General features: G+C 38.3%; 1 pseudogene; it reads right to left on the bottom strand.

Annotated features, from left to right (window-relative positions):
- Nucleotides 1-27,791, bottom strand: LOC117420069 (PCNA-interacting partner-like; annotated as a pseudogene).

Genomic DNA, 27,791 nt, shown 5'->3' with positions numbered 1-27,791 from the left:
AAAAGTATTTAACAGTCTGCTAACAATGGTTGATATTGTGTAAAAAAAAAAAGAAAAATTGCATATAAAAACATAGCAAACACTAACAAATTATTTACATGTAATAAAAATGCAATACCTGTTTTTAAATCTATACATAATCTGACAAACCATCTAGATTTTAAAATACCAAAGTCACTAATTTCGAGCTGATATTCAAATTGTGCCATATAGCACAATTTCACCTTCATCTTTCAACAATCTAATGTTGATATTAAATCAAGAGTCTTCCTAGGGTTCTTAAAAAAAAAAAAAAAAATAAAAACCAACAACAACAGCAGCATAGCTGTAGCTCAGAGTTGAAAAGATCAACCAACTAGCTATGAATGACTATTAGAGGTAAACCAGTAGGTTTTGCTTTGCCACTTTTCTTGCAGTATTGTCTAAACTCTAAATCATGATGGAATCCGACTTGCTTGATTTGATGCAAGTACAGCCCACAGATACAGTGTTACAATCTGAAAAAGTTTGTTCGCTTTCCCTGGCCTGCAATCAACCTTTTCTTGGCCACGGCCTTGCTGCCTTTCCCTGGTGCTCCTGTTTTGCAGTCCAATTTATTATGCGGTTTATCCAATACCTTTGGTCCCCCAGCGGCTCTCTTTCGAGGTGGCTCATTTTCATGACTGCAGGTAGCATTTTCAACATTTACATACACCTGTTTCCTCTTGCAGCTCTTGTTTCCTGGCTGACCGTTTGCAGTCCCACTGCCCTTTTTCCTTGAGTTTCCTTTCTGCTGAGTATTTCCAGAAGTGGAGCCAAACGCAGGTCTCTTTCTCTCTATTATTAGAGTTTCATTCTCAGTCACATTTGCTGCAATTGATGATGTGTCTAACAATTAGGGGGACAAAAATTTACAAACTATCAAGATACTGTATATTTCAATTTCTGAAGAGCTGAAAATGAAATGCCTGTTAATGGAATGAACTACAGGTCAATTAAAAGCTGACCAACTGTAAGCCTCTCTGTTCATTTTGGGCTTCCTTAGGCAACAACTAAAGTGGAAGAATTCATTCACTAAATTGGAGGCAACAGTCACTATATGCTAGATAATTGACTGAAGCAATTGTTGGCTATCCCACGCAAAATAAATGTTCTTATTATTTATTTCTTAGCAGATGCCCTTATCCAGGGCAACTTCCAATTGTTACATGATATCACATTATTTTTACATACAATTACATTCTTTTTTACACTTTTTTTTTTTTTTGACATACAATTATCCAGTTGGGTTTTTACTGGAGCAAACTAGGTAAGGTACCTTGCTCAAGGGTACAGCAGCAGTGTCCTCCACCTGGGATTGAACCCACAACCCTCCAGTTGAGAGTCCAGAACCCTAACCACTACTCCACACTGCTGCCCCTTATGTATGAGGGCATTTTTAAATGTGTTCCATTTGGATCAAGTGCGCTGCTTGAAATTTGCCAATCCAATTAAAGTTTCTGAATCCTGTTAGTTTTAGAAGGCACCTTGTTGTGATTGCTCTATACTCAGAAAAAAAAAATATCCTTGACATGGAAGTGCAATTCAAATCAGTACTGCAATAACATCCTCTACCAAAAATGCACAGTCAACAGTGACATACATACATTTTGAGTTGAAATTGTGAAGTAGTGGATTGGTAAGTAGTTCTGAGTGTTAGACATGCCACGTACCTGTTGAAGGTTCATTGTCAAAGTAGAGAACTGGAACCAGAGCTCTTTTAGGCGCAGGATGGACACAGGTTGGCACTTGACTAAGACTTGGGAACTGCAGCAGTTTTTTGTTTACAAGGGGATCATCACGGTACGTGCAGGCAAATTGGGATCTAATTGGATTCCCTTTTACCTGCAGAAAGAAAACATCTGTTAAATGTGCATGTACACTATAATTGATACAACAAAAAAAAGAGACCACACAAATGAAGGGACATTTTAGGTATTTGTACCTCTTTGCACCACTGTGAAAGGGGATGATCTATAATACATGCTCAAAATATGTGTTTAAATTCTCAGTTATTTGGAGCAGTCAAATGTTTGAGGTCACAGATTTCCATTAATGAGAGTTGAGAACGAAGAGTTTTCTGCTGCATTGTATAGTACTTTAGAAAGCCTCTATTTCAAATTTGATACGCATAGTAACTTAAACTTTTCAGCTACTATTTAATACCCCTGTATATTCACAAACACCCTTGCTCATTTACTTTGCTTTGTCACATTCACAAAATACCTGTAATTAGACACACTCAGTTCATATGGCACACCAATCCATATCAACCTGCAGTACAAGAGGTAACTCACAGGTTACAAAAGGATAAAGCCTTCATTAGTTCAACCAGTCCAAAGTCAAAACTCAAAAAAGGTAGGTCATCATGGCTTTGATTCTAATATTGTCAAACTACTGAATGTCTACACCATATTGCATCATAATTTGATGACTGGCTCTTCATCGAAAAACAAAAACAGAAATATGAGCAACATTTAAGCACCTTCACCATATCCCCATTGCCAGGGATATGCATCCCATACAGGTGGATAATAACTTCCAAGAACATAGAAGACTGCAGCATCTCTGGTGCAAACAATATGAAGGACCCACCTTGACAGTCAGGTTCCATCCAATGTAAAATAATTAAAACTTTGAAAGCTTTTACCTGCACATTGACTCATCTTTATAGTGTTCTTTCTTGTATCCAAAGTCTTTGATTTTACTTTTGATGTTGACCCAGGAGCTGAATTACAGATACTGACATTTCTGCCTTTTAACCCACTAGCTAAAACAAGAAAAGCCTCCAAACATTTGTCTATTCAATACACCAGTGCAAAATGAAAGATCAAAGGACCAAGCAAAATATAAAACAACCCTTAACTACAGCTAAAACAATATCTGAAGATTAGAGGTGCAATCCAATACTGTATGCTTCAGCACAGAGAAGATTACTCTACTTGTGCAATAAAATTGAGTGCAAGACACAAATCCCAGGGGCCACAAGAGATGCTTACCTTTAAATAATTTACAAAGTGAATTAGGAACTTTGGAAATGTATACTGGGAACTACTTTTGATTTAGGCATACCATTACGTCTGGAAACATCTGATAAAACAATAGCCCCAAAGTAACTTCAATACAGAACATCCTCAGCAAATCAACTGTATAATTTGTATGCAGCTGTACATCACACTACGATTCAAAACTCTACGGAGTCCTGTTATATCAACCCCCACCTCCAAGCCAAGCAGGTGCTTTCAATTACCTTACTATCATGAAAGTTAATGGTGGTCATAATATATAAAGCTAGACCACTATTCCAAAAAATGGGCAACCATTAAAAATTGAACAGGGATTATGGGAATTGCAATACCATAGAATTTCTTGAAGTCATTAACATCCATAATTAGATTTGAGACTACATTGTTTTAGGAGAAAGGAAAAACAACAAATACACAACTAACACCAACAAAGAAACACAACCTTTGCACCTCTAAATAGTATGTTAAACTTAGTTAGTCCCTTGAAGTGCAATAATCGAGTTAACATAAAACTAACCATCTATAAGAAGATACTGTATGGCAGCATGTGATTTCTCTACCTTTCAAGTATCTTTTACAAGCATGTAAAAACACTACAGGATGCAAACATATGAAGACATTTGGCAAAAAACAGGAAACAATAATACTGCGAGTTTCCATTGTTATTTTAGAAACTAGAGTAAGTGCTATAATGGTCTTTAAACTTTAATTGAAGCAGAATGCTTAAGCTTAAACAAATTCAGGAAGCTTCTAATTGCTGTGGGAGTATTTCATTCCATTGAAACTGCTTCAGCAGTAACATTTCTTGCAAATGGATAATAACCAAATTGCCATCTGGTAGTGCTATCATTTGAAGTTGTAATCTGTAATCAAGGAGTTATTTAAAAATATATATTTAGCTTATCCTGGAAATGAATAAGTCTTCTAGGAAACATAATTTCTATTTTTTTCAACAAATGCAGGCTACACTTAATAAACAGTGACAGTTTTATTGATTTGAAATCTTTCACAACTTTACAATAAAATATTACAAAGCAGTTAGAGTTGGCTATGCTGCAGAATGATTGATCTGTGAGGCAGTTAAACAACTTGGATTTATTTTACACCATATAAAACTACACTCAGAGACTAACCATTTTGACTAGCCCATGGGATAATTAAAGTTAAGCATACATTGAATACTGTATATCCCAGAAATGCATGGAGTACAATGTATAATTCAAAAGCGCAAAAGATTTTAAGTGCAACTGGATAAACTTTGGTTTCATTTTTACTTCTTTATTTATGTTTAAGTTCATCCTCTGAATACGAAAATAATATTCATCCCTTGATATTGTTAAATTTTTACAAACAAACTAAACTAACCACTGTTACCACTAATTGTCTTTATAGGGTCTTCAGCTTTCAATTGTCCCTCAAGTCTAGAATACATTTGATTAGTTATATAAGAAGAGTTAAGAACATGCTGCAAGCTTCCTTGCAAACTGCACGCTCTAGAGTCAATCAGTTTTATATCAAACAGAATGGAAACTTCTGAAAACATTTGAGAAAGGTGATGACTGATAAATAGGAATTTGTACCTTTGGTGTTGTTTTCCCTTCATGCTCTAGCACACGATATTGGAGTGACTTTGGAGGTGACCCAGTTGATGGCTCAGAGGACCTTAAAAACAAAATGCACAACATGTTTAGAGTTTATTACATGGAGAACACTGCTGCTAGTTAATGCAGAAACCAATACTAAATTAACTATCAAGTCAATTTCTAAAAGCATGTTATGGTAACAAGAAAAAAAAGCCTCTTCAGATTTTTGTAAATACACAAGTAAGAAAAATGGAGATGTATTCTATAAAAGCTCAACCAATCAAGCATCATTACCAGGGTTGGGGTCATGATGACCCACATTCACAGAATGTAAAATAAGCCAACGTCTTAGAAAATAATTTGGGTCAAAACAACCATTAAAAAAAAAAGATATCCCACCCAATCAGGAGCCAGTAATCAGACAAGAGTTCCCAACATCACTCATTTTCTTTATAGGTTCTTCTACTTGTCCCTCAAGTCTTTAATACATCTGAATAGTTACCTAAACAGCGTTAAGACGCAGGCTACTCCAGCCTCAGCCATATCTCCCTCATCCCCATACAGCAAGTCAGCTTTGTTTCTACTTGGGGGACTTGTTGCCTCTTCATTCAACAAGTGAAGTAGGACCTTCACAGTCTCTCTGTCACCGTATGCCGTGGAATGGTTTATGTCATAACATTTGGGCTAGATGGAATAAGAATTAGTAAAACAGTATATTTAAAAAAAAATCTACATATTTTGAATTTAATTGACAAACTTAAATTAACATCAACCATTAAAGGCCATATCTATTGCATTTCTTTAAAGACCAGCACAGCACATTAGAGCCCTTTTCTAGGTATTCTGACCTCAAACACTCAGGACATCCCAGGGGTTTACTTTAACATGGGCAAAAACATCTGTTTTAAATCAACACCTATTTAAAATCTGTTTTTTATAGTGTATATAATAAGACATTCATTAAATACTCGTTGGCTTGGAGTCAATGGTAATCATTGTGCATCTAACAGATTTATATAATATGTATATCGTAAAAATAAAAACATGAAAAGATTTTTAGGGGTTCCATACAAAAGCAGGTAAATTGGAAAATTAGAAAGAACCCCCAGCTCCAAATAATAAAACAAAAAACTATGCCCTCATCATCAGCATCAATTTTTTTCAAAGCAGCTTTTATGTAATGCTTTAATATGAAAAAATGTCCATTCTAAATATCTGGGCTATTCATTATGATTAAACTAGTGAGATGGTTCTGATACTCTTCCTATGAGACACTAAAGAATACCGCATTTAGGGGGTCATGAAACACCATCTAAAACAGGAACTGGGATGTATAAGGAATCTTTAAAACATCTATGGAATACTCTCTTTGTTACAAACCTGTCATGACTAAAGGAGGAATAACTTAAAACACTCTTAATATAAATGATTTAATGAAAGAAAAACCTGCACTTCCATTTATATCAAGTACAACATATATAGAATTAAAGCAGTCCATTACCCGTGCAGGGCTAATACTGATGGTTCATGCATTGGTCGCTTCTTTTTGAGAATGGATGATATTCTTAATTCTTAGTCTCAGCTCTTGTACTGTTTCCTCTGCTGCTGCACAGAGGGGATCATCACTGCTTCTGCCTTTTACAAGCGTTCCTTAATTGTGGACATGATCCGACTCCCTGCAAAACTAGAAAAAAATAAAAACAAAAACACCTCTTAACTGCCCCCGGCTGATCTCTGTAATGTCACTGAATAAGCACATAACACAATGTATATTATTCATGGATCATTTCTCAACTCATTTGTCGCACACAGAGGCTCCGCTTTGATCTTTAAGCTCCAGCAATGACGCACTCATTTCAGACATTCCTTTGCCAGATGTTAGATTACATGAAAATCAAGGAAGTATCTGTTAAGTCTCAGTCAACCTTTTAGCATTCAACATCAGATCAGAAGATTTCTTAATAGTGTTTTGTTAAATCATTTCAAGCTTAGTTCAGTTGTTCCCCCATACATTACCACCATCGTTGCTATATAAACAGGCAGTGCTTGAAAATACTTTAACTCCCCAAGTGCTTGTGGATCCTAAGCCCTGGTTTGAATCATGCAGGTCACAGACTGGAAGAGCTTAATAGCCTCCCTCACCAACTTCCAAGCAAGTTTAGGTCTCTGAAATCATCTGGTGGTGCTGGGATTTTGTTCTTTGAGCCACATTAGCACACTCTGTTTTAGCAGCAAAAAGTTTTTTGATCTACAGAATAAAAGCAATTTCATTTAATCCTCTTTCCAAATGCATTCCTGCAGAAAATAAACTTGCCACAAAAGAAAGGGCATTTGCTACTAATTAACAAATGAGTGGGAAGTGTCTGCCTTTTAAAAGGTTAGAGAACAAAACACAGATTTACTCGACTTTTAGTTTTTAAATACTTGGCTAGAATGTATTATTCATCCAGGAAAATTTATCCTACTTTTCTAAACGGAGAAGGAAATAAACAGTCACGAAAAGTAACGAATGGTACCAGCAGTGCCAGGTACTTATAAAAGCCCAATTGGACAGCAGTGGGCTTAACAAAATGAAAAAACTGTATTGTACTATACTGTAATTGTAGAAAACCAGATGTAGATACAGATTATTTGCCACATATGAAGAAAGACAAGTATGAACTTGCTTTACTATAGTACATGTTCAATCTAGCTTTAATGTTGTGATTGGAGATCATATAAAATGGCAAACCCTGCATCATTCAGTTTCAGAAGACCTCTGGCTCAGCTACGACTATTTTATGATTTCGATAGAATGGAGCTCCTTGAGCTCAGAGTCTCAGAATGATGCAAGGACATAAGCATGTTAGACTTTCTGTTTCTGCCTAAATACACAGCAGCTTTGGGAAAGAGGTGGATTCTGTATACTCTTTCACTTGACATAACGGCACTCATCTCTGCATTTAAATGCAACCAACCATAAAGCCATTGACCAGATTTATAGCAATTTTATCTTAAAATTGCTTAGTGGACAAAATGTGTTGTATATTTTGTTACAAGTGGGTTCCAAATTGGATTAGGATTGGTTCATGGAAATCCTGCCATCTTAAACTACTGCACTGAATACGGCCAGTTTTATAAAACAAAAATAATAATAATTACGTTACAGTACAAGCCAAAAACATATCTTAGCTGCAACTAATTCTAATAACAAATTTCCAAATTACCAAAATCCTGGACACTTTCTAGTGCTGAGGGTCCTGTGTGATGTCTTACTGTCCCTGAGATAACCCTTTATATAAGTGCCGTCTTTAGTCCTCACTTGTAAATAAAGGAATAAAAAAAGGAGAGGGCTGGGGTTAAAAAAAAGCAAAGGACATTAAGGAGTTGTTTATCTTGAAGTCACCTTTGGTTTCATAGAGGTCAAGCTGTGTCAAAGTAACAGATATTTATATGTCTGCTACAGACACCCTTCGATTTAACTCCACAACTGTTTCTGGCAATGGACATTTATTAAGAGCTGTACTTTATATCAACTTCACAAGAAATCACTTGTCTTATAAAAATAGATGTATGGGTTTTTGTTTTAGTTGGAGATTATCTGAAATGTAATATTTTCTGTAAACATATCTCAATTTACATGCTGGCTCCAATTAAACAATTGTCAACCATTAATAAACCTTCTATACAATCAGATTTATAGACAATTATATCCTTGTCTATCAGAACATTATATATGCAGTTTTATAAAACAGATTACTCTAAACTCCTATTTCTGGGACATGACCCTCACCACCACCCATCCCTTCCCCCCCCCCCCCTCCCACCAAGCATTTAAAAAAAAAAAAAAAAAAACTTGCTTATGGATTATTTTCAAAAGACTGTTGAAATATAAAACAGACCCTGTTCTCATTCCAGGAGCAGGAAGAATATGTCAGTATTGTGTGTTATGATAGTAGGGTCAGCACTTTCTCTTGCTTGTCCAATATCTAAAACAAACACTTTTCAAGGCTGCATATTCAATGACAAATGTAATTCTACTTTTTATGTGGTGGGAACAAATGGTGCCACGTCATTAGATATACACACAATTAAGCTTTTGATGCAATCAGTAAAGTCAAATAGTCAAGAGCAATCCAACACTACTTTAGAATACACAAGCTTAGATTAAGTTTGGTTAGTGTAGGTTAGAACAGAAGCACAAATAAGTTATTAAAACATGAAGACTTGTTTTACAAAAGTAGCCTGTATCATCTATATATATTATATCACTATTAAATGTATATATTATCGCACTGTATGCAATACATTTTTCAAACATATCTATGCAAAGTTAAAGATATTACTCTACTTACTACTCGAAGTGTGATAGTTAACATAAATTATAGCAACTTCTGCTAATGAACGTCCAGGAAAAGTTTTAATGACTGGGCAAAACGAACCAGTCGTCCAATAATAGAGTACTCAGATACCTTTGAGTCTCAGTGGGGCTAGCATAGCTTCTCTGCACCTCAAAAAAGAGCTAGAGAGAGGCCAAATGGCAAAACCTGAACTTGTACGCTGTCCCCTAAAAGCAAACTGCAGGTACTTATGGGGATCTGAAAATAGGCATTTTTGAGGTCCACCTTGGTGAACCAATTGCCTAGCCTGAATGACTGCAACTAGCTGTTGCATCATCACATTTGAACCTCCTTCGGCTTAGAACATTGATAACGAAGATTGGTCTGAGGCTTGGTCATGGAGTAATACCTCTCCTCCAATTGGAGGGGGTCTAACATGTGAATAGCCCGTTTTTACAGCAGAGCTGCTACCTCCTGAGACACCACAGTGGTGTCCTGTGGGTCCATGATTGATGCTGCAGTCACGCCCCGAAAGGGAGGGGAACTGTGCTTGAACTGCAGCAAGTTCTGTGGTGCACTGATGCCAATACTCCAGAAGTCAGGATGGTAAAATAGGGTTGTGAAACTTGATGCAAGTATCCAGTCAAATAAAGTTGAGGTAAAATATATATTTAGTTTCAAGTCAAATCTATGTTTCCTTAGCTGTGCACAAGGGCTGAAATAAATGTTGTACAGCACGTCCTTTCTTTTAATGTTCTTGTTCCTTCGGATCTCAAATGCACCTTGTTTACATCAGAAAGTCACTCCCTTTTAATTGTTAAAGGTCAAAAAAGAACTATGTACACTTTCAATTGTCCTTGTGAATTTCTATTTTTGAGGCACCTTCCTTTACCTCTTGTTTTTTTGATCTTTAATAATAATAATAATAATAATAATAATAATAATAATAATAATAATAATAAAAAACAACATTGAACCTACAAAAGCCACACAAAATACTTTCAGTGCGGCACACATAAGGTAAGAGCTCTTGAACGTGAACTAATAATCCACTAGTTTGGTCTTATTTGCAATGCTAAACATTTACAATATTAAATGCTTATTTTAAGCACAAAGTTGACATTTTCTGATTCATTTTATGTTACCATGAAAAAATAAAGTAAGAAAATATAGTGCTAATAAAAACAAACACTAATTGCTTATGTCATGTAAGTTTAATAACAAAACAAAACAAAACAACAAATTAAAAAGGGTCCATGTACAACTTAATTTTTTTTTTTTTTTTAAATCTTAATGTTCTGTTAATAAAAAAGTTTAAAATGACCTCTTGATTTTTCACTTTGTCTTCTAGGGAATCAAATGTCTGGCAACTTCTTGTTTTTCAAAAGATGCTTATTAAACATATGGTGTATTTTATAATTCGCTGGATCACCATGTTTGTCTGCATCAACATCAGGTCACAAAGAGAAAGACTGTAGTTACTGCGACGAGTATTTATTATGTCTACATGTTTTCTGCAGAGAATATGGATTTCCAACGCCTTGTACCCTATTGATCCATAGGTGTTCACATAACTGGTACACATGAGGACCAATAAAAAAATGCAGACTTAGTTATTGCTGTATAAGACGCACGTGTACCATCAGTATATTTTTAACAGGAAAGCATTTATAATAACGGCAGAATCGGTGCTCACGGTTTGAAGGTGAGCTATACATGGCTAATTTATGGATTACTCCAGGAGAGTGGGGGTCTACAGACTTTGTCAACACCTTCTCCATTCCCGGGCGTGTGGCTCTCCCTTGGCACAGAGCTATGGGGTGAGGAAGCAGCCACATCTCTATGAGAGGGTGACGGGGAAGAGCGCAGTACAGGTGAGGGACACAGAGAGCTCTGTAGAGCTGCAGGAGAATTGTTTCTCCAACTTACGCTTGGAGAATACACACAAAACTCTCAGAAATGTGGTTTAGCAGTGCCTCCTTTGCGTGCTCCTGCCTTAGGCAGGAAGAGCATCTACTTGTCCACAGGCAGACTGGCCTTGCATGTGTCACAGGGATAAACCCAGTCATTATGCAAATAGCAAGCAATATACAGTTGCTGTCTCAGCTTGCTAAAAACAGCAGCTGGACTGTCAACAAGGCCTGCTTGGTACCAGATTGGGGATTATAAAACCCTGGTTGGTAGCAGGTCGGAACCAGGAATGTACCGGAATGGAACAGGGTCGGTTTGGTACCGGTTTTGTGCCTGTAACACCAGGTTGGTACAGTAGTGTACAGTACTGTTGTTGCCCACAAAGGGGCACTTGCTCAAGCAGAAATGCCACTGTACAGTAATGCAACATGGTGAACCCTCTGTAGACCAGGACACCTGCAAAACCACAGTGGCCCTTTTGATCAATGGCATAAGATCCGCTGTTACAGGGAGAGTTTAGCCGCAGGGGATGCACTATGTGACACATCCTCAGACGGGAACGCCAGTTCCTAGAGACACACAGCGCCTTGGAGAAACGTGCACAAAACTTGCAGAAAGCGGTTTGATGCAAATAGCAAGCAATGTTCAAACAAGCCTCTATCACTCCCCTCCTCAAAAAACCTACCCTCGACCCCACCTCCCTCCATAGCTACCATCCTGTCTCCCTCCTACCCTTCCTCTCCAAAACCCTTGAGCAGGCTGTACACCGCCAGCTCTCTGCTTTCCTGTCCAACCACTCTCTGCTTGACCCTCTCCAATCTGGCTTCCGCTCTGCTCACTCCACTGAAACCGCCCTCCTGTCTGTCACCAACTCACTAAACTCTGCCCGAGCTGCCTCTCTCTCCTCTGTCCTAATTCTCCTCGACCTCTCTGCTGCCTTTGACACTGTCGATCACTCTGTTCTACTATCCTCTCTCACTGACCTGGGAATCTCTGGCACTGCTCTGGCCTGGTTCTCCTCCTACCTCTCCAACCGTACTTTCCAGGTAACCTGGCGTGGAGCAACCTCCACACCTCGCCCTCTCTCAACAGAAGTCCCCCAAGGGTCAGTCTTGGGTCCTCTCCTGTTCTCTCTCTACACCCACTCCCTGGGCCCCCTCATCGCATCCTATGGTTTCTCATACCATTTCTATGCTGATGATGCTCAGATTTTCCTCTCCTTCCCCACCTCTGACTCCACCATCCCCTCCTGTATCTCTACCTGTCTGTCTGCTATCTCCTCATGGATGCACTCGCATCACCTCAAACTCAACCTCTCTAAATCTGACCTCCTGTTCTTTCCCTCCTCCTCCTCCCCCTCCTCTGATCTCTTTATGTCTTGGTACTCTCCCGCCTAGACTACTGCAACTCCCTCCTGGCTGGCCTCCATGCGTCCGCCACCCGTCCGCTCCAGCTCATCCAGAACTCCGCTGCTCATCTGGTGTTCTCTCTGCCTCGCTTCTCCCACGCAACTCCACTGCTCCACTCACTCCACTGGCTCCCGATCACCGCTTGCATCCAGTTCAAGACTCTTGTACTAGCCTACAGATGCCTTGACCAGACTGCACCCAGCTACCTCCAGACCCTCATCTCTCCCTACACCCCCACTCGACCTCTCCGCTCCTCCTGCACTAGAAGACTGGCTCTACCTCCTCTACGCTCCCCTGCCTCCAGAGCCCACTCCTTCTCCACCCTTGCCCCGCAGTGGTGGAATGACCTTCCTACATATGTCAGGACTGCCCAGTCCCTGACCACCTTCCGGCGCTTCCTCAAGACTCACCTCTTCAGACAGCACCTGTAGAACTCCTCTTTTTTTCCCTCTGGACACTTATCACTCTTCCTTAAATGCGCTTTACTTGCTCTTATCTGCCCCCTATTTTACTGCATTTAATCCTGTACTTTAGAGTACTGTAATCTGTCACAAGTGTTATTTAATCTGTAGTATTTTGTATTTAATTATATCCTGATGTAACTATCACTGACACTGTTATCTGCTCCGTTATTGAATCGTATTTTGTCATACTTGTACTTGCTAGAACCAAAGTCATTGTATTTCTCTTGCTCTTAATTGTATTACTTGTACTGTGATTCTTGAAATGTATTTCTGTTTGACTGTAAGTCGCCCTGGATAAGGGCATCTGATAAGAAATAAATAATAATAATAATAATAATAATAATAATAATAATAATAATAATAATGTATAGTAAGTATGTACAGTTAATGCCTCAGCTTGTTAAGACAGTAACTGGACCGTCAACAAAGCCTGTTTGGTACTAGACAGGCAGGCTGGCACTGCATGTGTCACTGGGATAACCCTAGGCAAATAGCAAACAATGTACATGTACAGTTGCTAGTAAGCATTAAAGACTTGCATGACAAGCAATGCTGTTTGGTACCAGTTTGGTGCCTGTAGCACAGGGTAGGTACACTTGTGCACAATGTGGGTAACAGGGCTGGAGCTGCAGCTCCTATATACAGCCCTTACAGTAACAGGGCTGGTGCAGTATACAGTACTTGTAACAAAAAACCCAGCTGTCTCAGACAATACAAGCAGCACCGCCGCTGTACAGTATGTTACAGGCAAGTATTGTAAAAAGATAAAACCAGCGCGAGTCAAACTCAAGCAGGATTCGCCGTTCTTAAGTACCAGTTTAAGCACTAGTTCAGAACTATACACACACGGTACTGTGCACGGTACCCACAGTACGGTGCAAATGGAACGGTACGTGAACGGTACGGTGCAAGGAGCACGGTACAGTGCAAACAGTACAGTACGGAGCACAGTACACAAGGTACTGTGCAAACGGTGCAGAGCATGGTACACTACCATTATGGTTACCCCGTTCACCAAGAAGGGTGATAGATCAGTGACCTACAGTTACAGATGAAGCAAAATATATGGCTGCTAAATGCAACACAGCCCTAAGACTGGAGGAAGCCTACTGTCCCCGACAGCCTTCTCAGCGGTACTGCAAGCAGAAACTAGAGCGGCAATGAGACATTACAGGAAGGACTGCAGGCAGTCAGACCTGAAGCAGAGCCGGTTACCAGGGGAGCGATATAGGGACCTATAACACTCTTGGTTTACCAATAGTTTAAAAACTAAGGAAAGCATACTGTTAGCTAAAAGTCTTCACACTAATTCTGCAAGATCTTAATGTGGCAACGAGACACTGAGAAAACTTCAAGCAGCCTGACCCAGCGCGTCTAATGCAGGACAGCGGAACCCAGCTGCCGCGTCAGTGTTTCTGTGGAAAAAACAGAAATAAATATTTGTTCTCACACAATACAGTAAACAAACAACAATCGTTATTTTAATATAGTTTTCATAACAAATTTTTATACCCTCGGGGGCGGGCGCGACTGTGTCACTGGCACTGTGTGCAGCTTTGGAATACCTATTCAGGTTAGACAGTATCAAAGGATTAATACCCATGAGGTAATGGTTACATTTCCACCTGATTGGACTAGAATCAGTTGATTAAATGGGACATTATCAAGCAAAAACTAGCCTCCCAACAGGTGGAGTAGGTCCGGATCAAGCTCTTTAATGGACGTCAGATGTAGTAGCCACTAGAGGGTGCTAAAGAAGTGGTGTTGAAATAATAGTAACAGTTAGTTTAATAGTAACACGGTTAGGTTTAAGGGTAGAGATTAGGTTTAGGGGTCAAGTTAAGTGTAAGTCGCATATGACCAAATGTTGGGAGGATACTCAGTACCTTTTGTCCCACTCCTATGGGATGATTTTCTTTGATAACGTCCCATTTAAATCAACTGATTCTAGTCAGATCGGGTGACATTTCGTACTTGATAGGGAACTTACCTCTAGTAGTGGCATATCTCAATCAGCAAGAAATATATAAAATCTTGCAAACACATAACAACATTAGCATTTCTTCCTATGATGTATAATACCACAACAATTTGGACAAAATATAGGATACAACATCTATTTCACGAGAGAGTAAACTTAACATGTGTGCCACTTGTAACCACACTTTTAAATAAATAAGAAAAAATACAAATGGACAATACCAACAAATGTAAAATGAAAGGATCATCATGTAGGAGATGAAGAAATAGAAATATATAAATAACTGAACATAATGGTAGAATAAGATTCACATTTCTTATAGGGATAAAGTAGGTTAGAGCCTCAGATGGAACAAAATGACTCCACACATAAAAGCAAGTGCTCTCCCCAGTGCAAAATGGCAGGACGAGTCGACCTCCATCACAAAATCTCTGCTCACCTTAAATATGTGTGCCTTTCTCCTTTAAATGTTTACTGTCCATCATCCAGCCTAGATAGAAGACCTTGGGTGCTGCAAACACTTTTGCTTTGGAACTGACAGTATGTAGAATTTGTTTCTGTTCTACACAGTTCCTTATTTGAACTGTTGCCAGGTACATCTCTGTTTTCTTTTTGTTCACTGCAAGGCATGTGCATTTTGATTAGTGGTCTGCCGATTCATCGATTCACAGTAAAATTGTATCTGCTAACAAACATAAGCATGCATTAAATTGTGTCTACACTGATAATTGGAGAATATTAATTATTAGCATGTACTGTAGCAGCCTCCCTTACCATTCACTGTGTTAAGGATGTTTTTGTCAAGTCCGCTGGCAGCGGAACGAAAAGGAAGCTGAGCGGAGGCGCGTTATTAATGCTGATAATAATCTCATCAGGGCAGTGGCAAAATTCAACCTGCTCTAAAATCCAGTGTGGACTCGTCTCATTTTCTTGATAAGTCATGCTGTGTGTAAAATGTGTAAGGTTCGAATCAAGCATTCAGGGAATACAACCAATCTGAGCGTCCTTGACACCATTAGTTCGACAGCACACCATCACCATCACAGTTACAGACGGTATCAGACCATGAAGGTATGATAACTTGATATGCACAAGCTACACTAGAAACATTAAATCGCTCAAAACTGCAACATCTGGGTGTGTTAGCAAAGCATTACCTTTATTATACTTGGAACTTTTAACTGTAGCCGCATTTACAGTGTAATTTGCCGATTATAATGCTTTACTTTAATTATGCAAAAAAGTATTGATCATTACTGACTGATCATAAGATAAATATAGTTGTACAATGATATAAAACACACAATGTTTTACTATACTTTATCTGGCATGTAGTTTTGCTTTGACTTCAAGCAGTTTTTCAAGCCAAAACAAAGTGCTGCATTCACTGACCTGTACAGCATAGGAATACAGTTTAGAGATATAACGGTTTTGATTTTCCAAAACTACTTGATCATACCCTTTGTTTTCTACACCAAGCTGCTGTAAATGTAGGAACATGGAGGTTGACAGGTTGCAACAATGCATTAACTTCGTTTTGTATAGTTATAAATGCTTAATAGCGTTGTCCCAGTGTTTTAACAATTAATTAGGCAGCCGAGCAAGGGGAAACAGATGCACAACTTGACACAGACGCTCTGCTATCTTCTATTAACCCATGTGACACTAATGCTTTCCACACAACCAATCTTCAAAAAAGGTTATGCAGAATGTTTAACCTGAAAATAGAAATAATGATAAAAAAAATGTATTTGTGTCTTGTGCAAACCTAAATGTATTTTTAACGCAAAATAGAGAAAAGTTTTAAAGAGGGCGAGACAAAAACAAAGTTTACCTCAGGTCAGGAATTTCTCCAAGTAGTTCTTCTAAATTGTCTGTGAAGTGAACAAAGTCTGAAGGCGCTTTCAAATGCTTCCTTAGTGGATCTGTCTCTGAAGGGGCATAGCCTTTTCCGCCAGTTTGTATGAATGATGTTGCAGCCTATATTCATAAGGAAAACATAAAAGTTTAAGCAAAAATAAGAAGTCTATTTTTAATATGGTACCATCCCCTCTTCCCTCTATTTGAACCTTGTAGTCAGCATACATGTATAAGTACCAAAATCACAGCATCAAATGTACCTCACATGCCTGGTTGTGGTCAGCATCATCTTTAATGCCCTTCAATAGGACAACATTGTTTTTAGCATATAAAAAGCCCTTTTTGTTTCTTCATTTCAAAAAACATACAGTAGAAATCAGTGGTGAAGTTCAAAAGTGTGAAATATAGTTTTTATCTTTATGGGTACATTCCTGAATATACATATCACACACAGAATAGAAGTACTGTATGTTCTACTTCATTCATTGCAATTATGGATGGTTATTGACAATTGAAATGTCCTGCTTGCTTCTCTGCTATGTTTTCACTTGTGTTGTCAACTTGTTTGCCCTGACTTTTTGCTAGGAAAGAACACACGCATTAACAATTTGAAATATACTTGTCATTCATGGAGTACTGTAATACACAGTACTGTGGAAACATTTGCTTTAGCAAAAAATAATAATAATCACTTCTATCTCAGTTTTCAATATAGACTCTCTTGGGACACTCCATACAACTTAAAAGCAGGGATCGTTTTTATCTATCACTCACTTATAGCAATGTAAACAGAATGTTATATCAATTATAGTGTTTCAGTATGAAGTTAGCATGCCATGGGCCATTTACAAAGAGTCAGTAACTTTGTTTGTGGAGCCAAGGAAAAATCTTTTAAGCTTGTGACAGACCCCCCCCCCCCCCCCATTTTATTACCAAAAAAAGGGACGTCTGCGTGTCGTGTGCTGCATGTTTTAGATCAGTGAAGGCGTCCCTTCCAAGACCTTGGTCTGGAATGTTTAGCACATGGGCCACAGCCAGATAATTCTTGGAGTTCACCAACAACTTTAAATATGCACAGATTAACCTCTTTACCACTGTCGGCAACTGCATTGGAAAGAAAAGATAAGATATAAACAGGTTTAGCAATCTGTCAATTAGAAATATGATAGCGTGGAAGCTAGAATTTAAAAACAAATATTATATTGTAACAGAATCGACAGAATCGCTGAAGATTAAAATGAAGAGAACGATGGACTGCATTTAAAAGCCATCCCTAAGCCTTTTCATTTATGATGTTTGGAATCATTTGAACGGTTCTTATTTCTGTTGCTCCAATATTCAGACTGCTCAATATAAATGCTGCATACTGATGCTTCTATACCACACCATAAAGGTAAAATCATCCCTGTTTTGCTGCTGTTTAAGCAGCTATTGTGGTGCAGAAAAAAATATAGACTACTGTAATTCTTTTTTGGAAGAGATGAAATGCTTGTGCATTAGGCCAGTACCTAATCCCTATGTTTGTTTTTTTACATTTAATTAACAACAGATGTCTTGGCTTACTGTAAGATGTTTTTATCCCATATGCTTGGACAGTCTAGATTTTAAATTTTGTTTAGCCCTAGAGCACAATGTTCCAACATGTGAAATTCTAGAACCTCTTATGTCATAGAGGTTTATTTGCCCCAATCATGTTAGATCTGGGTGGGTTTTATTTTAATTTATTTTGTTAATTTTATGGCTGCTCTTAACTTTGGAAAATACTGGAAGCTTAAAGCATATAAGCAGTGAATAGGGTTCAAATGCAGTTGAATGGGCAAGGAGATTTAACTGCTCCCTCTATGTACACAGTATTCTTGAGGCATGCTTGTTGGGCAATATGGAGACACTGGCATTAGACACTCTTTTTGCTATTGTATCTCCAAGGTTGATATTTACCAGCCATTTTTAATACTGTATTGTTATTGAAGTATGCAGGGCATGTTTAAATATAGGGGGTAATAGAGTTTAAAACCAGTACATGTTGTACCACAAGTACCTTTTGAATTTTTCAGACTTTGCCTGTTGGATGGTGTTGCCGGAACTGGAGGAATGAGAACATCAGCCACATTACAAGAATCTGAATTTCCAGAGAGAAACTCTAATAGCTGCACCTGGTTAAAGCAACATATATAATTCAACAATTACTGAAATATGGTGCTTAAATTATCATCCAAAATACATTCACTATAAAGTCAACGCACTATATTTATAATACCATTATATCTTTTGTGCTTTGCACTAAACTCAGAACTCCAAACGGTGCTTTTCTACTGCCCAAATGGTGTCACACACAACAATGTCCAACAAGAACACACCCAAGTTTGGTAGCACTGTCTGGGCAGTTGAGCCTTAGCTGAAGATTGATGAAGTCAAATACCTTGACAACATACCCATTTCTGAATTTAGAGGCTTTGATGTACTGTGTGACAAGGGAAATATATAAGTTATAGCATGAACAAAATGTGGTCCCTGAATGGCTGAGAAGCCATTTGAAATGTAGGAATTTTAACAAGGAAAGGCAAATATAGCTGCAGTACACAGAGTAAAAATGTGTAATCATAATACTGTAGGACATTATTTGCTTTAATTTAGACACATACATATTGTAACAAATGCCAATCCCACCTAGTGAATTAGACAAGATAATTTCCAAATACTGTACTAAAATACTTACAGGTGTGTGCAATTCCCCACAGTCTCTTTCTGTTTTAAGTGTATCATACATTCTCCCTTTTCCTAAAGAAAAATAATAAAGTAGGATTTTTTTTTTTAAATTGGCTTAATGTATTACATACATATGTAAATATGTATCATTAAAAGAAATATGTATGAAATGGGAATGGATATCAAAAGGGCTTTGTATTATGAATGGAATCACAAAAGAAAGACAATATACCATGGGATTCAAATCAGTCATTTGAAAGAAAAACAGATTCTAAAAAACACATATAAGAAATATTATTTATTTATTTTTAAATGTGGCCTAAAACGACCCACTTCACCTGTAGTTTTGCTTTATTAAGAAACAAAACAAAATCTAAGTGTCTATTAAGCATGTGCTGTGTGTTCAAGGAGACCAGGTTGAGAAGCCATGGCTTTCTTGGATTTCTACAAAAACTGGACAAATAAAATATGCATTTACAAAACACTCACTGTATAAGTTACTTACATTAGTAAACAACAGCTCATCTACTGTTAAAGTTGTCATTAGAATTGTGATGCAATGCTCTCCTTCCTCCCTCCACAAAATCCATTGAAACTAAACCTTTCAATACAAATGACTAAACTCTACCTCAACCATTTATTTTTGCAGCAACTGTCTCTGCAACCTGGTTTGTTATTCAAAATTTAAATCTTTTACACAGCTCCGCTTTACCCAATCACAGAGTAGAACCTTTGAACCGGCCAAGTGCCAATCAGTGTTGGGGAAACTGAATGAGACGCGTGTAGTGGAAGTGTGTGTTGTGGAGTTGAGCATTGCAACTGAATATTTATACCTTATAAAACTAAAACACACTACCGCTCTCCTATTTAGGGCTCTAAGTACATTAGTTTGGAGCCAAGCTTAAGTGTTTGCATTGATTAAGCAAGACTGTCTCCAAATAAGTAAGTTAGTTCAATTTTTTTTTTTTTTTTAGTACCGTTATAGTATACATTAAAAAAAAAAAAAAAATTGTTGGTCAATTTAATTAAACTTGGTTTTGATCAATTACATTTGCAGCAAATGCAGTAAATATGTTTTAAGCCCAGTGACTAGTGATGAGCGATTAATCGAAAATACGGTTAATTTCCGATTATTAAATTAAACACCGAAGCCGACTTCGAACGATTAATAAACTGCACAATTTCGATCGATTATTATACTATAAAACTTCACGTCTTCTTTGTGGTTTCCATTGCAGTGGATTTATTCGCTAAAAGTCTGCGGAGTAAAAAAAATATACAACAAGCTCAATGGAAATGGGTATAATTCACAAAAACGTGTACATTTTTTCGAACTTTTAAAAACCCTAGACCTTAGGGTTTTAGGAAAGTCGATATTTTCAGAAAATGCGAATTAAGGTGCCTTAATGCGCATAACTTTAAATGGAAATAATTTTATTTGCATAAAATAAGCGAATCCCCCAAAGTGCACTGCAGCTTCTATGGAAGTTCCTAACTGGGAGGGAAAAATGGCGACTAACAGTAACAGGTGCAACTGGGAGACTGCAGAAACTGCGTGTTTTTTAGAGCTTATTCAGCGATAGCAAATCTCTTTTCTGTTGGTATAGGTGATCTTGGGCTGAACTGTTCTGGAGCAATATACGGGTCAAGTTTAATGCACAGTTTGTTAAAAGCTTCCCTGGTCATCCTGAAATGGGTATGCCAGCGTTGATCATTAAAATGATCTTGCATGATATATTCCCAAAATATATTGCAACGCTTGTACACCCACTTTCGAGGTGGATTCCGTTTTGTGGTTGTGAGTAGTAACCGCTCCAGGTGATACAGCTGTCTTCTAGATCTTCTCTGTCTCCTAACAATACTGATAACTGCTGAAGCAAGCTGGAGTAACAGCATCAGTATCATTTGGTTCAAGAACATCCTGAAATTGAGTTTTTTCTGCTAAAACCATTTTGCTGCTGAAAAGTTAACCGCTGTAGAGAACACGTGCGCAATGGCTTTAATTCTCCAGTTCTAACAGAATAATGTAGCCTATTTTAATATCTATACGTCACACGTCGTGAACACCAATCTTTCCTGTACAAATAAATTCCTTGCTTTTATGGCATGAGTTTTAATTAATATAAAAATGACTCTGATAAACTCATACATTTTAATGAATATTTTATTGTAAATAGGCTATATAAATAAAATTCAGTAATAAATGTAATTAATTACAAAGAAAAATCAGTACATTTACCATATATAGCATTCTGCCTTTCCCCCTTTTTCTTTTGCAGTCCACGCAATTGGATCAAACATTAGCCTACATAAAACAAAGTTTGAAACCCCCTTCGTAATGTTCTCTATTGATTTTACACAAACTGAAACAATTGCTCTATATACTACTGTATATAAAAATCAGTCAGATGCTTAATTTTGTGTTTATTCCCTGTTTATTAATAGAGAAAAAAAATGAGGGGGAAAAGAAAGAAAAACAATATGAAAAGTGTGTGCTTATTAAACGTTTAACATTTCTCATAAATTACAAGAAAAGGTGAAAATGCTCCTGTAATTTATGAGAAAATAGTAGGCTACCTTTATAGTAGGCTATAACCAAAATATCAGTTAATTAAGATTCTTATGGGGTAAAACAAATCAAGCTGTAGTTAGCCTAACGTACTAAATTTTACAATACAAAAAGTATAGTATTCAAGTACACCGGTCAAATATTATGGTTAGATTCTTTCAGAATAATTATGTTTTTGTGAATAATAAACTGGTGGGAAGTGATGGACAGTAGACTGCTGTTTAGTAAACTGGGGTTATTCGCTAGATGTGACACGTTATAAGTATAAGTAAAATCGCATACATTTGTAAAGTAAAATCAGGGAAACGGTCTGTCTCACTATTTTTCTAGCGTATTTCAGTTTTCGATACAAATAACTTTAGCTCCGCCCACAACATCATCACGTCGGCCAGTTTGTCTGCTAGAAATTGATTTGAATGGAAACCCAATTTTAGGCTGATTATGCGCATTACTTTTGCTGAATTTCAAATGCGCATAAGACTTTATTCACTTCAATATATTAATGGAAACATAGTCGCTGAAGCTGCTCTCACTGTGGGATCTGTAGTGTGTCCAAGGGAACCTCAAGACCTGCCCTCCTGTTAAAGCTCATATAATGTTTACAAAATGGCATCACGAACAAAAACTTGGAGCATAGCACAGTGTCAGAACTGTTCGTTTTAAATACTTGTCAGAGAAAGGTGAGCAAGTGTTTAAATACTGTAAGTTCATAAATACAAACTTTTTATTTTCTTTGCACATTTATCAACCACCTTATTAATGACGTTTCGTTCCGCAAGAGGAAAGCGATGGATATTAAATTATATAAATATAGGGTCAGTCCATGTCAGCTCAATCAATCTCGAAACAGAAGGTTCATGGATGTTGATGTAAATATGTATTTATAAGTGAGCTATATATATATTTTAATAATAATAAACAGAAATGTTGAAATTGGTAGAATAGTAACGTGCCACATTTGGTAGTGGCAGGTGAGGCCTTTGCACTTAAACCTTACCTGATGAAGCCCTACACACGAGCAAACCTGGACAAACAGACAAGGATCTTTAACTATCGTCTCTCTAGGTCAAGGCGCTGCGTGGAGAATGCCTTTGGAATACTGGCAAACCACTGGCATATTTTCCAGAGACCAATTGGACCTGGGCTCCAGAAAAAGTAGAAATATTAGCACTGGCTGCATGTGCTTTGCACAATTACTTGTGGAGCAACTCAACCAGAAGTGTGCTTTACACTCCACCTGGAAGCACTGACCAAGAAGATGTAGGGGCAGGTCAAATAATTTCAGGTTCATGGAGAGAAGGTGCTTTGAATTATTTTCTACCTCTACAAGCAACCCAAAGCAAACACGCATCATCTATGCAAAGGAAATTAGAGAAAAATACAAACATTTCAATTCTACTGGAGCTGTGAGCTGGCAGCTTAGAGCAATCACTTGTTATTAAAATGAAGATAGTTATAATTAGGTGTATTTTTTTGTTGTAAATATACACACCTTCAAATGAAAACTCCAACCTGCTTGCATGTGTTTCTCGTATACCCTGGACAGATAGAGTTGTCTTAGTTAGAGCAGGGCTCTTCAACTATTTTTTTTTTTAATTTAAGGGGGCCAGATTGGAAAAAAGTTAGGTGTAGGCGGACCAGAGTATTTTACTCTGCACATTTTTAAGCAATAATAAATATTACATAACTTAATGTTCATATATTGAACAAGACTTATACATTTTACCATATGAATAGTACTTTAATAATAGAACAGTGTGAGAATTTAACACAGTATCATTACAAACATTTTAATGTATGTGACATATTAATAGTATAACTGTTAAGAAGAGATCAGCCCTTCTACTTTTGAGCTTCTAACTACTGTGCCCTCGGGATACGTATTTCCAAAAGCTCCTTGTTTGGTTTCAAAATGCCTTTTCATATTGTATTCCTTAACTACTGACACATTTGCGTTTGGTACAGGTAAAATAAATAAGTATTTATTGGTCCACTCATTGTTGAATCTACAATTTTCACCATTTTCTGTTCTTACTACAGTAGCTAGAGTAGAGAGAGCCATGTTATAGCAACACGAGTAAAAAAACTAAAAATCACTCTGAGTACATAGTATTATTAAGGAGTTAATGATAAATGAGAACTAATAAGTTATAAAACTAAAGGTTTCACCTCAACCCCTGTGCCGTTTCCTTGTGTTGAGCGGGTGATGGAGTAACGGATTTGCAATAATAATTAAATAAATGAATACAGGTGGTTGACGATCATTTGTTTCTTTCAGGTACTTTTCACTTTTCTGTATATACAACTCCAAAATTATTCCACAGAATATAACTCTTTAAACAACTCGACTCACACAGCACACAGGCAGCGCCACAACAGAGACAGACAGTCCATCAGCATAACACCCACAAAACCACCTGTTTTCTCGTTATCCAATGATCCAAATAAACATACAAAAACGTATAGGACAATAATAGCGGTAAAAGACTGTTTGTGTGTTTTTTTTTTTGTTGCAAAGCAGAATTCCATTCCCAAAATGCCAATTCCGTTCCCAATGCCTAATTGCACGATCGTGGAAAATCAGTAGCCCTATATATTGTAAACGAGCCTTGCGGCTCGGGTTCGTTTCGCCCTTTAAAATACCGACCAGACACAGAGATGGAGGGTTTGAAATCAAACAAACACAATCAAACAAACACAAAATGAACACCTAGCTCTCTACGAGCACTAACTAACACACAAGAACACCCTGACTACAAGTGGGGCAGGCTAGGCTGTTTCCCCACTAAACCAATAAACACAAACTACACAGGTTGAATACAGCACCTTTTTTTTTTTTTTTGCGACTGCCAGGACGCAGAGTACTACTTTCCGCCTTCTTCTCAGCAGTCCCCAACAACTGTTTTTCTTTTATACCCTGCACCTGGCCCCAATTTAATAATAAGCACCAGGTGCAGGGGATAATTATGCAATAAAACAATTAACAAAACCAATCAAACAATTAAACAAATGTGCATTTCCCCAAACTACCAAAAACCATACATTTTACTGCGGGGATGATTCCAATCCCATCCCCCACTGTGCTACAATATATATATATATATATATATATATATATATATATATATATATATATATATATATATATACAGGGCCGGTTCTAGCAATTTTGGGGCCCCCTACAAAAAAAAAAAGCCCACCCCACCACCACAGTGATTGTTGAATAGTTGATAGATTGGCAGATGTCCCGTTCAATTGAGATTTCTGCAAGGCCATTTAGCCATTCAAGGCTCATGTTTGATCGAAGATAAGTCTGGATTAGTTTCAATTTTGAGAACCTGTGCTCAGCTGTAGCTACACTAACATGCAAAGTCAGTAAGACCCTTAAAGCAGAAGGTCATCAAAGGTGCATTTATTAATTAAAAAATGGAACAGGCTCTCACTATTCTACGAAGACTACATCTCAGCCCCACTCACGACTCGCCCCTTTTTCAGTCACCTCATTTGCAGGATTCAGGGGTTTCATGAATCACCAGATTCTGGAAGCCGAAGCTCTGGCCCCATTGCAGACTTTCTATCCACAAGGTTGTCCTGCACCTCAGGCCGCAACTGCTATCAGTCTTCTGGGCTCAAAACTGAATTCCTCCTTTCTATTCAATCAAGACTGGATCCTTCCTTTCATTGCTCATGCAACAGACTCTCTCCATCTAGCTCTAGGCACAATTAAATCATATATTTGTGGGATCCAGTATCACTATCGTTTATTGCTAGTTTTCCCCTATCTCGCTGTCTGTCCCAACAGTCCGTCTCACACTGCAAAGAATCATAAAGCATAGCCCAAGTACAATTTAACATCAGCAGTTGCATCTGGTTCTCATTTAGCCTCTACCATTAGGCACCACACTCTCTCCAAACATTCGAAAGCAAATAATAGGAGATATCTGCTTCCACCAACTGGAAACATAGTTTAAACAATAACATTCAGGTCTTTTGCCAAATAAATAATTAACGGTAAAGATATCAATGTTACACGCAACATCAAGTTCCACACCGCTGTCAGGAGCCGGATGAATATTTATTTTACGTTGTCAAGCTCTCTTAGATACAGGGGTATTATGTTCTATGAGTACGATAAACATTCTCCGCTAAAACCGCCGCCATCTCAGCAGGAGATAACCATTTTCCCCGAGTCAGTCCTCTTAACCGCATTTTCAGCAGTCCGCGAGCCAATGCCTGCGGACTCTGCGGATTCACAGCCCATTCTACCTCCCTCTGCCAAATGCAATCAGATACACCATCAGAACATTTAGTATAAACATTCCTATTGCGAGAGTTATTAATCACAATAATCAAATATTCTACCCTGCATCACTTTCTAAGTCAACGGTTTTATTGTAATCATAAACTCTAGATGGCAGTATGACACCTTAAGTTCTATATATTTTAGCAGGTCCTCTTTCATTGCAGAAGTCATGTATTTTCAACGTTTCAGTCAAGGCACCCTCCTACCCAGCACTGGACAATATACCCATAGACTGCTCCTGATCAAATCAATAGGTTTTGCAGCAACGTATTCTTTATTCTCTCTTTATCTCTTCCCAAAGGCAGCCCCATCTTCGGCTCAATCTAAACCACCTTAACACTCAAAGACCAATATCACTACCGATGGCAGTCCACCATTCACTATGACAGATAACTGCTTCAGCAGATCTCTGCTCTCTACAGCTGGGCTTCTGCACACTACTGACAGCACTCTATCATTTACTTCCTTAGATCTCTGCACTGTGCAGCAGATCCCACTCTCTACTCTTAATCACTCCTCACTACAGCAGATCTCGGCTCCCTCTTCAGATCTGCTTACTATTGCAGCATCCAAAAGTTGCTTTAGTTTAAATCTGCAACTGCCCTCCTCCAGAGCTTCCAACGCTCCAGCTTGCCTCCAATACTCGGATCGTGGCAGCCATTTCGCTTGACTTCCTCAGCAATCTAGTCACATGTCCGCTCATCCTTTCAAATACTACAAGCATTAATACATGGTGAGAGACGTGGTACGAGACCGGAAATCTGTCTTGATTATGAGTTAAGGAGTTCCACTATTAGGAGAATGACTGGAGTTATGAAACCCAAATCTCTGAATGTGAGTTCACCTTTTCCATTCCAAGCAGACATGATAGTAGCAAACTGCTGATCGATCCCGTATTAACTAACACATAGGATGCTCTCACCACTCTCCTCTCCAAAACCGGCCTTTTTTCCCCAACCTTATACCCCCCCCATTCAGTTCGGATCGGAGCAGTTTCTTTCAAAGCCAACATCAATCTCCATCTAATTAAAACATGGGGCGCCGGTCCTCTGCAGTAATCAATTTATACATCCGTTCATCCCATACCGACATAGCATGCCCGGAGTGGGGGGCTACCTGACCACCGGGGCCACCAGAGGTTTTCCCCTTCTAGGAAGGGTTTTTTTTCCTTGCCACTCAGCAGCAGGTAATCACATAACCAAACCACACTAACGTTATTTTAACCTCTCCAGTTTGTCTTGTATGTCCTTTCCTTTCCCGTCTTTTCCAGCTATTTATTTTATGTTATGCACTGGCTCGTCTCCTGTTGTTTGTCTCACAGTGGGGTTTCTGCGGTGAGCTGGGGGTCCATTCTTTGGGGGGCAAGTGAGTCTCACTTCCCCAACCTCAGGTCTGCTTCAGCGCCCTCGTCCTCGCTAATCTTACCTCGTCACCAGAGGCTCTGTTCTATTTCTCTCAGGACGTGACCCGCTTTACGCTCTCAGTGCTGAGTCCCAGACTACACCATCTCTCTCTATTGCAGGTTCCCTGCGGGATGCCTCTCTCCTCCCGGCTTCGGAGGCCTGTGCCTCACCTTGTCCGAGGGCAGCACCAGGTCAGTCAGGGAACCCTTTTCTATCTCTCCTTTCAGGTCCTGATTCAT

The sequence above is a fragment of the Acipenser ruthenus genome, chromosome 14 (assembly GCF_902713425.1).
Source record: "Acipenser ruthenus chromosome 14, fAciRut3.2 maternal haplotype, whole genome shotgun sequence".
NCBI lineage: Eukaryota > Metazoa > Chordata > Actinopteri > Acipenseriformes > Acipenseridae > Acipenser > Acipenser ruthenus.
The sequence above is the reverse complement of the archived record's forward strand: the minus strand, read 5'-3'. Positions and strand labels throughout refer to the sequence as shown.